Source organism: Epinephelus fuscoguttatus, linkage group LG7 (genome assembly GCF_011397635.1).
Source record: "Epinephelus fuscoguttatus linkage group LG7, E.fuscoguttatus.final_Chr_v1".
Lineage (NCBI taxonomy): Eukaryota > Metazoa > Chordata > Actinopteri > Perciformes > Serranidae > Epinephelus > Epinephelus fuscoguttatus.
The window spans coordinates 7,599,980-7,615,993 of NC_064758.1; positions in this window are offsets into that span (position 1 = coordinate 7,599,980).

Sequence of the window (16,014 nt, forward strand, 5' to 3'; positions counted from 1 at the left end):
GAAAACAATGGCATGATGCATGACCCTCAAGTGTGGAAATGTAATAAACAGTACAAAGGACCTACTGTATCCCAAACTTTAACATCCCCACTAAAGAAATGTACTGATGCTCGACCCAGAGGTTGTGATCAAACACCTGGAGTGTAATAATCATTATAGACTATTGCTTTAATTTGCAATAAAATATCATATCTTGAATTCTGTTTTTGTACATAGGCTAAAGCACATACAGTAAATATACAGAACATATGGACGGCTATGTGTGTGTGTGTGTGTGTGTGAAATGGACCATAACGCAGGGTGCGGCGTACCCGATGACAGTGGCACTGGTATGTAAATTCCATGAAAAACACCAGACAATAGCAATGGCACATGTATTGTCTCTGAAACCAGACATGATGCATGCTTAATGTGAAAAACGCCATTTCCTGATTCCTGAACCAGATTCCTTATAACCGGCCTGGCGGGGCTGACGCAGCATCATCATCGTCATTAATCGTCATCCTCTTTCTCCTCCTTCAAACTGCCACTCCCTGCTGTCAGAAGCTAATATCTACGCCAATGAATACAATAGGTGCCTTTATAGACATAAACCATAATAATAGATCTACAATGTGGAGACATTGTATGGACATAAGAAGAAGCCGGCAAATGTCCAGGTGCGGTCATACAGATGGTACCTGGGTCACATGACTTCCTCTCCACCTGAGGACCTGGAAAGTGAACAAACTACACAAACATGCGTTGCTCAAGCACACCAGTCACACAGAGGAAGGAGGTAAGAGGTAAGGCTGAATCTGAACCTTGGAGGTCCAGATCAGACTAGACCAGATTAGATCCAGATCCAAGAATTCTGGAGGGAAGCCAGACGGAGAGAGGTCCCAGGCTGGCAGACGGTACTGAAAAGAGAGAACAAAGAAGGTGAAAACAGCTAAGAGAGAGAGAGAGAGATGCACTTACAGCATGGACACGTGTACCTGTGGTTGCTGGATGATAAACAAACAGAGGATTAGAGAGATGTAGTGTTTAACAATATTCTCGTCAACAGGAAGACATCTGTTTTAATTACTACGGCTTAATAGATACACTGAGACCATGGATTGATTACTGATTGGGCCAACCGGACACCGGGGCCTTATGCCCAAACTCCTGTCTGAACTGGCAACATGTAATGTCCAGTATGAATGACAAAACTACCACAAAGAAAAGCAACACAACCACAGAGACGCAACACAACCACAAAGAGATGCAAAATAACTACTACGACATAATAAATTACCTCAAAGACATGCAAAACAGCTACAAAGAGACAACGAAAAACTGTAAAAGCATGCAAAAGAACCACAAATAGACAAAAACAACCAGAAACAGATGCAAAATGACTACTAATACACAGTAAATTACCACAAACAGACACAAAATGACTAGAAAGAAACAGTAAATGGCCACAGACACGCAAAATGATGATTAAGAGAAACACAATAACTGCAAAGGCGTGCAAAAAAACAAACAATAGACACAAAACAACCACAAAGAGATGCATAAGGACTACTAAGACACAGTAAATGGCCAGTAGCAGGAACAAAGTGACTACAAAGGGACAGTGAAGGGCCACAAAGATACAAAACAACTACAAAGAGACACAGAAAAACTGCAAAGGCATGCAAAAGAACCACAAAAATAACCAAAAAATTATGCAAATTGAGACACATAATTACCACAGACACAAAATGACTAAAAAAGATGCAACACGACCACGGACCCACTCAAAATAATTAGAAAGAGACAGTGAATGGCCACAAAGATATGCAAAATGACAACAAAGAGAAACAAAAATACAGAGGCATGCAAAAGAGGCCAACAATAGACAAAAAAACAACCACAGAGAGCAAAATGACTACAAAGAGAGACAAAATGACCAGGAACAGACACAAAATAATTGCAAAGGCCCGTAAAACAACCACATGTAGACACAAAACAGCTACAAAAAAATGCAAAAAGACTATAAAGAGACAAAAAATATGCGGAAACAGACACAAAATGAAGAAAAAGAGATGCAAAATGACCACAAAGAGACAGGAATTAGCCACAAAGATGTGCAACATGACTACAAAGAGACAGAATAAAAACTAACCACACATCGACGCAAAGTAACCACAAAGAGATGTAAAATGAGTATACTGAGACACAGAATGACCAGAAACAAACACAAAATAACTAAAAAGAGAAGCAAAATGACCACAATGAAGTGCTAAGTAACTACAAGGAGACACAAAATGACCACAAAGGCATGCATAACAACTACAAGGAGACACAAAATGAACATAAAGGGGTGCTAAATGTCTATAAGGAGACAAAAAAACCCCAAGACACATATAACAACAATAAAGAGAAGCAAAATGACCAAAAAGAGACATGAGATGACTACAAAAGGAACTTAACAACCATGAAGAGATGGAAAATGACCACAAAGACACACATAAAGACTACAAAGAGAATAAAAATGTCCACAAAGAGGCACAAAATGACTACGCCGAGACCCTGCAACCTGCTGAATTCTCTCTAGCAGTGGGGACAGACAGGAGCCTCATAATCAAAATTCTAAGAGCAGGCAGCAGGAGGAGGTCAGACAGGTATGAAGGGAGATGGCATTTATAATTTTAGAAGTCATCTAGGGTACTTCAAAGTCTGATCTAATCTGAGTAGGTAACCAACAGACTGATGTATTATGGTCTAGTTTCAAGTTTTAGTCAGCATTCTTGCCGTAACGTTCTGAACTTCTTTCACTGATGACAATAAAGTTGGCTTGAATTGAATGCCTCATTTGATAGTGTACTGTTTATTTTTCTCCACAAGAGGGCCCAGTTGAACCTTGAAGCAGAGGAAGGATCATCATGGGTCTGGTGAAAGCAGAACATTTTTTAGACCTTTCAGATCATGATGACCCCAAATTTTCCCATACTGTTCTAAAGCAGTGGTTGAAATGAATGACTCTCCGCAGAAGGGTGAAGCAGTTTGGGTGGTTTGGGAAGTTGAGCTGGTAATGAGCGGAGTGTGTACAGAGGGATCCAGGGGTGAAAGGTCAAGCCTGAAATTTATTGTCTTTTTTTCCCCTCTTCTGTCCAGACTCCTAACTTCCTAGCTTGCCTCTCAGAGGTCAACCTGACCACATTTTATGTCTGAGAAAATGATGAAATTTTGCCCAATGTCTATGATAATACAGGAAAAAGTGTTCTCCTAAAAATATTATGGACACTTTGCAGTTGATTGTGATATTGCTTGTGCACAGTTTAGCTTTCAAGTAAATAGAAAGCTCAGTGTTTATTTTTCATCCAGTTTTAGGTTGTGCAGTCATAAACTGATTGGGGGAAGTGCAGTTCAGTTCAGTTTAGCTGGTCCTCTGTTTAACACAGCCAATCCAAGAGGAACATGAGTAATACGAACAAACAGAAAGCTACAACTACACAATCCTATCAGAATATGTGTGTATTTTACAGGGTGAGTCTGTCTCAAGGGCTTTTGCATACAATAACACAGACCATAGCTAAGTCTGTGAGTGTATGAATATGGGTGTGAGAGTGTGTTTGCCTGTCTGGGTTGATGCAAAAGTTAAATCAGTTCATGAAATAACTGGGTTTTTACTTTTACTGATAGATGTAACAAACTTCACTGCATATTTAAGTAAAACATTTTAGATATGAGCTTTTTTTTTTGGCTTGAAACAAGTAAATGTGGCTTTCAGTGCAGTCCTGAGGTTTCTACCGTTTTTCCCCCGTTAAAGGGTTTTTTTGGGGGAGTTTTTCCTTATCTGCTGTGAGGGTCCAAAGGACAGAGGGATGTTGTATGCTGTAAAGCCCTGTGATTTGTGATATTGGGCTTTATAAATAAAATTGATTGATTGAATTGAGTAAGTGGTTTTCAGATTTAAAAAAAATAAATCAGGATGTCCACATACCAAAAATGTTACAACAAGATACAGTTGCTTTAAATAAGATTACTGCTATTTTGTCCAATCAGGTTTTTAATCTACAATCTTTAAATTGGAAGACACATGTGCTAACCATTGAACTACAATGCTAACTAAGTGCGGGTGCTGTGGTTTTGGCTAGGGCGATGTCATTCAATGGATCCACCACTAATATCTCGTCATCTATTGGATTGCCATGAAGTTTTGCATAGACAAACATGCTCCCCAGATGATGTCTCCGAATGACTTTAGTTATCAACTGGCCTTTAGTGCCACCATGAGGTTGACCTTTTTCCATGAAGTTGACCTTTTTGGTTTTGAATGAAATGTGTCACCAGCTGTACACTGGATTGATACAGATGTTCATGGTCTCCAGAGGATGATGACTTTGGTGGCACACTGACTTTTCCTCTAACTCCATCAGCATATCGAGACATCAACCAGATGGACTGGGACAAAATTTTGACAGCCATGATCTCCAGAGAACAATCTCAGTTACTTTCATCCTACTTTTTATGTAGCTCAATCATCAGGTCAAACTTAAAGTTTGTCCTATTCTTTGGTTTTTGACCAAATACCTACAAAAATAATGACATTCCCACCAGCGTTAGTCAGACTTTGTGTTTGATACAATGACTGTATATAAAGATGGAGGACACATCTTTACTTTCTTCCAGTGTACAACCCCCCCCCCCGCCAAAATATCCCGGATACCGCTGCTGCCATCTTGTGCTGAGTTCAAATGACATCACCAGCAGCATCTTGTGTTGGTGATGTAATTTGGAGTCAATATCTGCTCAGTAGTAATCTCTGTAGTATTGAGTTCCCGCCCATACACCCGTCCAACCAAGCGCAAGAGGCTCCCTTTATCGTAAGACTGACACCCACAGCTGTCAATCCTGACGCAAAAACCCCTTTTATAGGATCAAATAATTAATCAAAACCAAACTTATCAGAAAAATGAACCCTTAAAACATACAACAGTGTAACAGAAACTACCTAAAATGACAGAAGCCATCTTAGGACAAATATATTTGTCATGCACTTTGATTTTTCAGTTTGGCCCACGTCCCAACCACAAACATGGAGGGGGCGGGGTTTATAACCTACACTGCAGCCAGCTGCAGCTGCACTTTTGGAGAGCTGTCATGTTGTCTATCTTTGCTGTAAAGGCTATGGTTTAATACTCAATAAGTGTCAGTGCAAATATGCTGATATCAGCATTTGGCTCAAAGTTCCGCTATACTTAGAGCCTGCTAGCTGTCTGCTAGCACAGCTGTTGACTCTTAGTCTTGTTTATTAACAATGAAAGTTGTGGAATATTACCTTTGGTGACATTTTGACTAATAATAATGAAGTGTCACTGTATAGCACTTTGTCTCTGCTTGGCATATGTGTAATCAGTGCTGCAACTCTATTTTGGTTTAGATTACTCATCATCAGAGAAAGGTGTTGGGTCTAATGATTATTCTGAGATTGTAGATTTGTATTGTATTGAAAAAAAGAAAAAGAAATTAAAACTCAAACACTACAAAATCTGTCAAAGCACACTTGAAGTCCTGTAACAGATATGTCCCCAAATAAGATGAAATTGCTATATATGTATATGTATTTTTATTTCATCGATAATAACGCTGGATATTTTATTGACCACCACCAAACTGAAATGTCCCCAGTTTTCATTTCAAACATCTGGTCATCATTCTAATGCTAATGCTAATGCTAATGCTAATTTCCACCAGCAAAAAATAGGCTTAAAACCACTAAAGAAGGCAAATAAATAATAGGTAAATAGATAAACACATAACAATATCCTATATTATAATATATAAGGGTATTTTAACACAACCAAATGCAGACCAAATGTTACATTTAGCTTTCAGTTAGCTTTCAGAGCCAGCCTCAAGTGGCTGTTCAAAGAACCGCTGTTTTTGGCACGTCTGCGTTGGCTTCAGGTTGCTGCTTGGTTGCTACAGATTATTCCATAAAATGTCACCAAGACATAGTGCTAGTTTCTTTACTTGCAGATGTCTCCAACACCATGTGAACAATTTCCAAGTTGCCTTTGGTCCACCAAGCACTTTGACAGCTCACTTTTTGGGTCAACGCAGGGTGCTGTAAGTTACGACACTCGTGAGCTGCAGGAATTTGAACCCATCCTTAACTTGTTATGATCTTCATCCACCCTCTCTCACTTGTTCTTTCTCCCCCCACCCTCCCTCTCCTCCTCTCCTTCCCTGCACCTCTTATTTATGATCATTACCTTGACCTGCACCAACCATCACTAAAACACTCACAGGCTTGTAAATCACTGAGTCTCTCTCTCACTCCGTTACATAAACAGCATTTAACAAATCTGTTGAGGAGACGATGGGCCTGAGGGGCAATAATCAGACAGACATTGTCACAGTTTCTCTGGGAATATTAAGAAAATGTTTTTGATATTTTGTTTGGTTTCACTTTATAGACTTAGTTAATCTATTTCCCATCCACGAGAAAGGGAACTATGAAAACAAAGCTTTAATTATCTGTGTTTTTCAGGGGATACATTCCCAAAGGGAGAATGTGTCTCAGTAAAATCTTCAGTTAGTGCATTGACTCTGGGCCCCGGCACAAAATGCTGGCTTGTTCTTACTCTGTGTGCCAGTGCTTAAATCACAGTTAAGCTTGTCCAGACTCACATGCAGGGCAAAAGCTGTAGCAGGTAGGAGGTTCAGTGTGTTGCTCAATGGCACTCCAACAGGATGCATTACAGCTGGACACATCAACTACAGAAATGATTCAGTGGATAACACTTATAAATAAAAGAATAGAGTGTTTTAGTCAGATGAAAGCTTACTATAAAACTTTAATTAACATTCCATGCTATCATTTGCTTAAATTACTGAAATCAACAGGCCTATATTTGGGACAGGCATCTGTATGGGACAGGTCTTCGAGGAATGAACACATAATTTGAGGTAGCCAACAACCCGGTTTTATACACTTGAAGAACTTCTGTTAAAAAAATAAACAGTTTTGCCACCAGACCAGGCGTCTAAATGAGGCAGCCGTTTATTTGTCAAAATGTATAGCCACACAGGGCTAGTAAGAGGGACTAGGCGTTTAATGTAATTGAAGTTTTACCATATTTTAAGAAACTGGTCAAAATCAAAAACATTTCTGAGTAAGATGGAATTAAAATAAATTAGAATATTCTAAATAAACCGTTAAACATCTAAACAACTTTTGGATAAATATTAAGTTGGTTCAGCTTTTATTTAACTTTCTCAAGGTCAAACCAAATCAAGTTGGTTGTACTAAACTTATTGGGTTTGTCAGATTATAAAAGACATTTCACTCGATAGAGCCAGAGTTGGAACTACTTAAAGAGATGCATGCAAATTGTTACCTTAATTTTTTTTTATGCTTAACTAGTGAATTATCTTTTAGAGTGTAACCTGCATTTTGTTGCTACTCTGTGAAAACCACGCATCTCTAAAGTGTGAACTTTTCATGAGCTGGGAAAAACAGCCCTGATTCACGTTTTGTTACAATACTTACTTACAGTACTTTTAAATCCAGCTTGTAAACAGTTAATTTAGGGTTTATGTATATTTTTGTCTGTATTTCCATAGCACAGGGAGACAAGAAATGCAGAGAGGTGGTAGAGGGCTATGTATTATGCATCTTAACCTCTCAGCTTTTGGGGCACCCTAATTTGTTTGTTTAATTTTAGAAGTAAGATAATTTTCTCAATTTATAACGGAGGAGTTAATCCTTCACTTTATCTGAAAATTTCAAAATTTATCAAATTCCGAGATAACTGGTTTTTTTTTTTTTTTACTGGACGGAGATGACAGATACATGTAAAATTAAATTGAATAGAACAATAGAACAATACATTTTTTACATATGCAAGAAATGTGGAAGGTGTCTATGCATATCTAAACAATAGTTTTACACACACACACACACACACACACACACACACACACACACACACACACACGCACACCGCAGATAAGACATCAAAGCAGCAGGCAGATTTACAAGACACTGCAGAGGGCCTTTAAAAAATACTGCTGCATAAATGTTTATGCAGCTCTCTCCATGTCAGGCACTAGGGGGAGGAGAGCATAGCAGAGCAGCGCGAGACCAGACACTTTGGAAATTGATGGCCGCCTATGAATCTGACGAAGCGTTTGCATTTCTGTGAGGGAGGCATTGTAATAGCTGTAAATGGTTGACGGCGTAAATCTGTCCTGCTTAGTGAGGCCCAGCGACTTTGACAGGTGCACTCTGGAGGTCTCTGACTGTGAATAGTGAGGCGGTGGTGAGTGGACAAGTGTGGTGCACAGGGCTTGTGTCAGCCATACTGTTAAAAGATATGCACTGGTCCTATTAGATGCACAGCAAGGCAGGTGGCTTTTGCATGAGCGTCCATCAAATAGCTTATATGATTACACAGTGGCTCTTAAGAGGCTTTGTTCCTGTTATATTATACTATATATACTGTCTTGGTATAAATACTGACACCTGTGCATTTAGTCTATTACCACATAAGTACAGTTAACACCACAGCCCACAAATCAACTAAATATGTTATCCTTGAATATAAATGGCCGGCCATCCCAGCACCAACATGCGCCAGCTCCATCCCTCGCTGACCTCATCAAATAAGGGTGCGAAGAGTTACTATGCCAACCAGTCAGCCAGTTTTCTTGCTGATTTCCAGATAAGGTTGTGTGCGTGTATGTGTCAGTGTGTGCACGTGGAAATTCTTGCAGTATTGAAACATCATGGCCCTCATACTTCCCACCCTGTGTGTGCCCTTGTGGTGCATGTATCTGAGCAGGTGTGCACGTGTCACTAAACCTCGGTCATTGGACTCAGACATGGCATGGGCGTGGGAGTCTACAGCAGATCTTTGATGAGAGGGTGGAGCATTGGTGCTGTGTGGCTACTTCAGAATGTCTGCTGGACCTATGCCCATGTTTAGATACACACTGTAAGGTAGCCCAGGAGACACACAACACACACACACACACACACACACACACACACGCAAGTGCACCCTAAAAAACAAAGGTACAACATTTCACTTTTGAACACTGAATAGGAACGATTAATAATACAGGTGCAGTGATAAAGTGACTTTAGTTTCAGTTTGATTCCTTTTTTGTCCCTTTCAGTCCTCTGAATTAACTACACAACATTGACCCTCACTCCCAGGGCTTCAAACACAGCAGCTGGCAGCTGTATCTGATTCAGACGTACAAAGAACCCTTTAGTGTCAGTATGAGACGTACCTAGTTTTCAACTAACTCCCATGTAAACCCATCTGCAGCAATGATGTAGTGTAAAGAAAGAGAAAGTCCAAGCAAGGTGGGAGGGAGGAGTGGTGGATGGGTCAAACAGACACATAACTTTCATCCAGGAGACCATTGTTTGTATTTCATGTGAAGCACTGAGTTTTTTAAAATTACGTTACATAGTTAACATCACGTGATATATGTAATGTGTCACACATATTGACACTTCTGTAAGTTAGTTATATAACAAATATACCTATCTTAACCCAAACCATGATCCTTTTTCTAACCCTGAGTGAATAGTTTTGCTAACCGGAAATAGTTTAGGTGATGAGACCTACATTTCCTGTCAGTTTACTTTGAAAGAACACTATGTATGTAACAAATGGAAATTGACACACCGTCCTAGAGCGTCCAAAACTGATGCTAGAGGAGTAAGTGGTAGGGTTGGGTTGGTTCTCGATAATACCAATTCGGTTCGGTACTCCATCTTGGACCGTTTTTTTTTTTTTTTTGAGACCGACCGGACTGCATACGTCAGCCCTGTGCGTGCAAAGCTCGGATTTTCCGACCAGTCCGCGCACCAGTGTCACATAAAAGACTGCTTGGCATGTATTTTTCACATCGCGGGGATTTTTCACTGACATTTTTACAGGAAACTACAACACGGAAGTGCGCTCGACTATGGAAGCTCGAATGACTGCGGACATTCCTCGCGGAGTCCACTCCGCTTATAGTACGCCTGAGTCTGTGAGCACCTGTGTCTGCCTCTCCGCCAAGCGCACAGCGAGCAGGAGAGAGAGGGGGGTGGGGGTGGGGCAGGGACTGAGCTGGGGAGTGCGAGTGCGCATGCGCCGAGGCCTCTACTGTGGCCTGGAGTTTGTTTAACTGTGACAGGGAGTCGATAATGGTGGACAGTTTAGTCTCAAAGAAATCAAAGAATGCGCCAATATGGCAACATTTTGGCTTTGAGCCAGACGAAGGAGGCAACCCTTGTTTGCACTGATTGAGTAAGCTAAACCTGCAAATGTATTTGTAAGGAATAAAAAACGCAATGTGTTACTGTCACTCTGTTGTCCTATGCTCCTATGTCTTATGTCCTTTTTATTTTAAATGAGTCAATTGCGCCCCCAAGTGGCGAAAATCCAGTATTACCGACTTGATGGGGTTTTTCACCAAAACCGGACCGTTTTTTCATACTGACCCAACCCTAGTAAGTGGAGTGTCATGGTGTGAAGCGTAGGACCACTGACCAAGACCCTTGTATGTGATAAGCTGGGAGTTGACACTGACTGATTATTACCTCATGATGTTCTTATGGCTAATATGTTAGCAAACGTCCAGCAGACATGGATCAATATTATCACTCATCTGAAGTCATCTTTCTGTCTTATGAATAGAAGTCAAATAATCAGTCTTTTAGCTTGCTTTCAGCTCCATTTGTGCCCTTTTTTCACACTTGTGCTGGCTTGGCTTGGTGTGGTTTGACTCACCATGTCAACCCAGCGTGGCAGGGGTATGCGTCTTCATCATAACACGGCTAGTCGCTCGAAGGTGTGCCTTTAACTGATGACAGCCTGAGCAATGACGTTTAAATCAGTGGGCTGAGTGATGGCAAAAGTTAGCCTGGTTCCAGACCATAGACCCCGCCCACTCAACTGAGTAGGCTTGCATTACTGGTCTGGCATACTGCAATGAATTTGCGATTTATCTCGTCCAAAGGATGGACGGACCAATGAACGCCAGGGGTCTAGCGATTAGCCAATCAGCGCCACGCTGATGTCAAGCTGTACGCCGGTGGGTAACTGGTGAGGATAGCAACAATGGCGACCGCTACAGATCCTACAGACCACAGTAACAATGCTATCGAGGTATTTCGCCACTACTCGCGTTAATGGAGGATCAAATTAAGGAAGCTGCTAAACTGGATTTAATGGCGATGCAGCTGGGCGTGCACGACGATGGAGACATTTTAAACGGGCAATGCTCGCTTGTTTTCGGCACCCCCAAGGCATGGATACTAATGACGTCAGATTCTGGGTGAGTCGTTGATCTCTACTGATTGGTTAGGGAAAAAAACAAATTCCCTCCCCCTTGTAAATCGCCTTCAATGGAGGCCATGTCAGACTGAAGGTTCTGGGAGCTTCAGTCTGACACTCAGGCTAGGTAAAAGTCCCTCATATTGTTGCGAGTGTTTTTACATCACACAGCATAGCTTGTTAAGAAGGTTGCCTGTTGGAGGTTAGCTACTTGCAGAGTTGCAGTAAAATCCTAATGTTTGAAGCTCCTCATCTAACATATCATTATGACTGTTCTGCATGGACTCTTCCTCCCTGCGGTATTACTGTAGTAGGCTTGTTTTTAATGAAGACAAGTTGCTAATAAAATTTCACTAATTCAGTCATAAACACATTTCATTTTCCATAGATTCTTTATAATAAAAGTCTAGTTTTGTTAAGTACAAGCTATTATTGTGAAGCAGTAAAATAAGGAAATTTTGGCCCTACTCCAGAGATGGTCCATCTCTGGCGCCTCTTGGTGTGGCTAGAAAGACGAATCAGCGCAGCACGGTTTGCCTCTGCGTGGCCAAGTGATACTGGAAATGGTGTATGTATTGGTCTCCACAAACTGTTGAGGATAATATCCTCAGTTTCCTTAGCTGCCAAATGCTTCCCTACATTCCCAACATAGTTGCTGACTTTTTTCTGACTGCAATTTGGTGCTTTTTTTTTTCTCAGAACTTTGTCACTGAAAACAGCTGTCCGCTGCTGGAATGCTATGCTAATAAGTGTAGTAAGACAGAACCAAACATTGAATTCAAAACAATGAGCTGAAAGATGCTAAAAACCTTTGCAGAGCCAAGGGGAACTGCAGAGTCAGATCTGTGGCTTTCTAACTAAAATCGACACCTATGATTCCACATTACTTACTCTTTTTGCTTTGTATTTTCTGTGTATGTGCATTCAAGCAACTGTTTGCTATCAAGCTGGTCATAAAAATATCATCACCACATAGGCCTACATCAAAACCCTTGTGCTGTGACTCTGTGTTGGGAGTAGCTGCAGCTTTATGAAAACCACATTCTATCAGCAGGATAGGAGGCACCTTACAATTGTAAAATTCAAGTTGTAGTAACAGCTTGGTTCTATTCCATGTGAGGAAAAGTTACAACCTTCTTGCAATCTAATTACTTAACTGAACAAAATACAAATGTCACAAGCCACTGCAGTCCTGTTGTACTGTATGCTGAGCTGTAAAATGCACTGATGTAGGTGTATGTATTACTGTGACTGAGAATAATATCGTGTCTCTCTATAGCTGAGCCAGAGAGCATCAGGAGCTGGCAGCACGGCCCAGGCCACCCAGAGCGATGAATAAACTCGGGACGTCAAACAAGCAGAGAGGTAGGATAAATATTTCAAACCCCAGCAAGACAGAAGAGAGGAGAGAGCGAACAGGCTGAGGTGAGAAGTACAGTGTGCGATAATATGAAGAAGAATAAAATTAAAAAAGGGGAAGAAAGTGCCAGTGACTGAGCTTGTGTGTGGTGAATATGTACCTGTGTGTGCACAGGTGTGTGTCTGTTTGTGTGTGAGTGTGTGTATTTATAGGTGGAGTCTGCCTCCATGGTTTTATGGTACTAAACCACAGATCTTGACTTGCTGTTCAATATAAAGGTTCGTGTGTGTTAGTGTGCTTGTGTGTGTGTGTGTGTGTGCTTGTGTGTGTGCTTGTGTATGAGGGCTTTTTTTTCTTTTATCACATGTGGCTATCAAGTCAGTGTATACAGTAACAATACAGGAAACAACCGAAGAGTTTGAGGAGTTTCCAAGGTCTCTCCTTGTGAGTCCTCTATTGAATACACGCACACACAAACATGCACATTGACTTGTGCCATGTAGTCTAACTGTACATTCACACACACACATGCACACACACACACACACACACGCATTAGGCAACTTGTTTGGTTATCTGGTTGTTGTAGATGTTAAATAATGGCCTGGTGAAACCATCCTGATCTTGCAAGGTCATATTCTATTTCGCTCTGCAGATCAGTCTGGCCATGGAGTCATAGACACAAATTCTGGCAACGGTTTTGGCTTACCGGGCCAACCACAATCATTTATTACTTTGGGGTTGGTTATTTGAAATCACGTCATCAGAATAGGAGGGACAAGGAGCGGAGTGAATGCATTTTGTAAACAACCAACATGGCAACTGATTTTGAAACTGCTATGGTAAATGTGTTGAACGAACTGGAATGTATATTTTCTTTAAAAGCAGAATAAACGGCTGCACTGAAAGCTTTTATTGAAAAAAAAGGATGTGTTTGCCGTCCTTCCTACAGGGTTTGGTAAAAGTTTAATTTACCAACTGGCTCCGTTGATCGGGAAAAAGATGGGACTCATTGAAAACCCAGTGGCTATTGTTGTTTCTCCGCTAGTTGCTCTCATGGAGGAGCAGGTCAGGGAAGCGACCAAGCTGGGAATCACAGCCATGCAACTTGGAGTCCACAGTGAGGAGGAAATCCACAAAGACGGCAACACTCTTTCCCAGACATCATCACAGCTCATCTCCGCTGGACGCTGCACTTGCTTGCTGGTCTGTTTACAGTGGCGTTGTGCTAGCCTACATCACATGTTTTGTTTACCCTGACTGGTTTTCCTTCTTTCCAATTGCGTGAAGGGGCACTTTGAGTGACAGCCGTTGATACCGCCCCTCAGGAATAGAGGAAATGTACACTCCATGTCCAGACCCATTTGAGTTTTGCAAATTGGGTCTGGTAACGTCAGGCTAGTTAAATAATGCAAACACAGACAAAATACCTCTTTGTGTCCCTGACAGATCACTGCTAACCAGGGCTATGTACCAGTACCACTACCCTTAAATTGATACCAATACCAATAGAGTACTCCATTTAAAACCCTAATGTGAATAGAGTGGTATATAGCGTAACCATACTTTCAAACCTTTAGGTGGCATCTCAGCACGCTGAACTGCCAGCTCAGTCAAATACACCACGCTTGACTTCACCACACCACAGACTGCGTGGGTTGTAACTGCTGCTGCAGGAGTGTGAGTTCCGCACTGGGGACAGTTGTAAGAATCCACCAACTGCACTCACACAGTGACAGGGCTTACTGCTAGCATCACACAGCTAATGTTTATGGGATCAATGACAGAGCTGTCTGTTTTGATTTGTACTCACGTATCCTTCACAAGGTCTGTTGGATGAGAGGTATGTATACTGTATTATTAGTGAATGGATTCTTAAAGATCCAAATCTTAATCAAATTTTTTCATCCTGCTATAACAACAGACAAAGAGGTGTCTCTATCATGGTTCACAAGAGACTACCATTTACTTTAAACAGCACGGTAACAGACCCAGAAGGCCGCTACATCATTATTCAGGCAACAATCTTTAACAAATTATATACAATCGTTAATCTGTATGCCCCTAATAATGATGATCCAGCCTTCTTTCACACAATCTTCTCTCTACTATCTAACCTGTCAGACAGCTCGACAACTATAATTGGAGGAGACTTTAACACAGTCCTAAATGGTTCATTAGACCGATCTAGTAACTCAGTACACACAAAGCAATCTCAATCAGCTAAGATAATACAGGAATATATGGATGATTTTGGGCTTGGTGATGGCTGGAGACTCAAATACCCATCGAAGAGGGAATATACTTTCTTCTCTCCTGTGCATCGCTCATTTTCAAGAATTGACTTTTTTCTCTTAAATAACTCCATTTCACAAAAAATTACCACAAAAATACACCCGATCATTATCAGCGACCATGCGCCAATATCACTCAATCTGCAAATAGAAACCATCCATAAACGGCCCCCAACATGGCGCTTTAATATCTCTTTACTTAAAGACCCAGACTTTGACAAAATGGTGAGACGGGAGTGGGCAAACTTCCTTGAAGATAATGACTCTCCAAATTTATCTCCATCTTTAATATGGGAAACTGGGAAGGCAGTAATCAGAGGAAAAATTATATCATACTCCTCCTACAAGAAGAAACAGGAATTTCAAGCAGAAAAAACATTGAGGAAAAAATTAAACAACTAACACAGGAATATGCAAACAATCCAAGTGATCAAGTATGGACCCAATTACAGTGTACAAAATCGCAACTGGACAATATTCTATCAAAGAAAATTGAATTTATCATACAGCAACTAAGATATAATGATTTTGAACACAGTAACAAATCAGGAAAATTTTTGGCTAATCAGCTCCAACGCAATAAAGACAAATCTCTGATACCAACAATCCAGGGGCCGTCCGGAAATTACACACAATCTCCTCCGGAGATCAATCAGATTTTCTATTCTTTCTACCATAACTTATATTCAACAGTAAACAACCCAAACCCAGAAGATATTCAGGCTTTTCTCGATAACCTAAATTTACCTCAGTTATCCACGGAACACAGAAATATCTTAGACGCTCCCCTGACTATTAATGACCTGCAGAGCACATTAGACAAAATGCCAACAGGTAAGGCTCCAGGTCCAGGCGGCTTTCCTGCCGAATTTATAAAACATTTCTGGACAATATTAGCACCACTTTTCATCAGGACAGTGACAGAGATCAAAAAGAACGGAGGTATAAGACCTCACATGAATACAGCAGCAATCAAATTATTACTAAAGCCAGACAAAGACCCCACACTTCCTTCTAGCTACTGTCCTCTATCACTAATCAACAGTGATATCAAAATTAT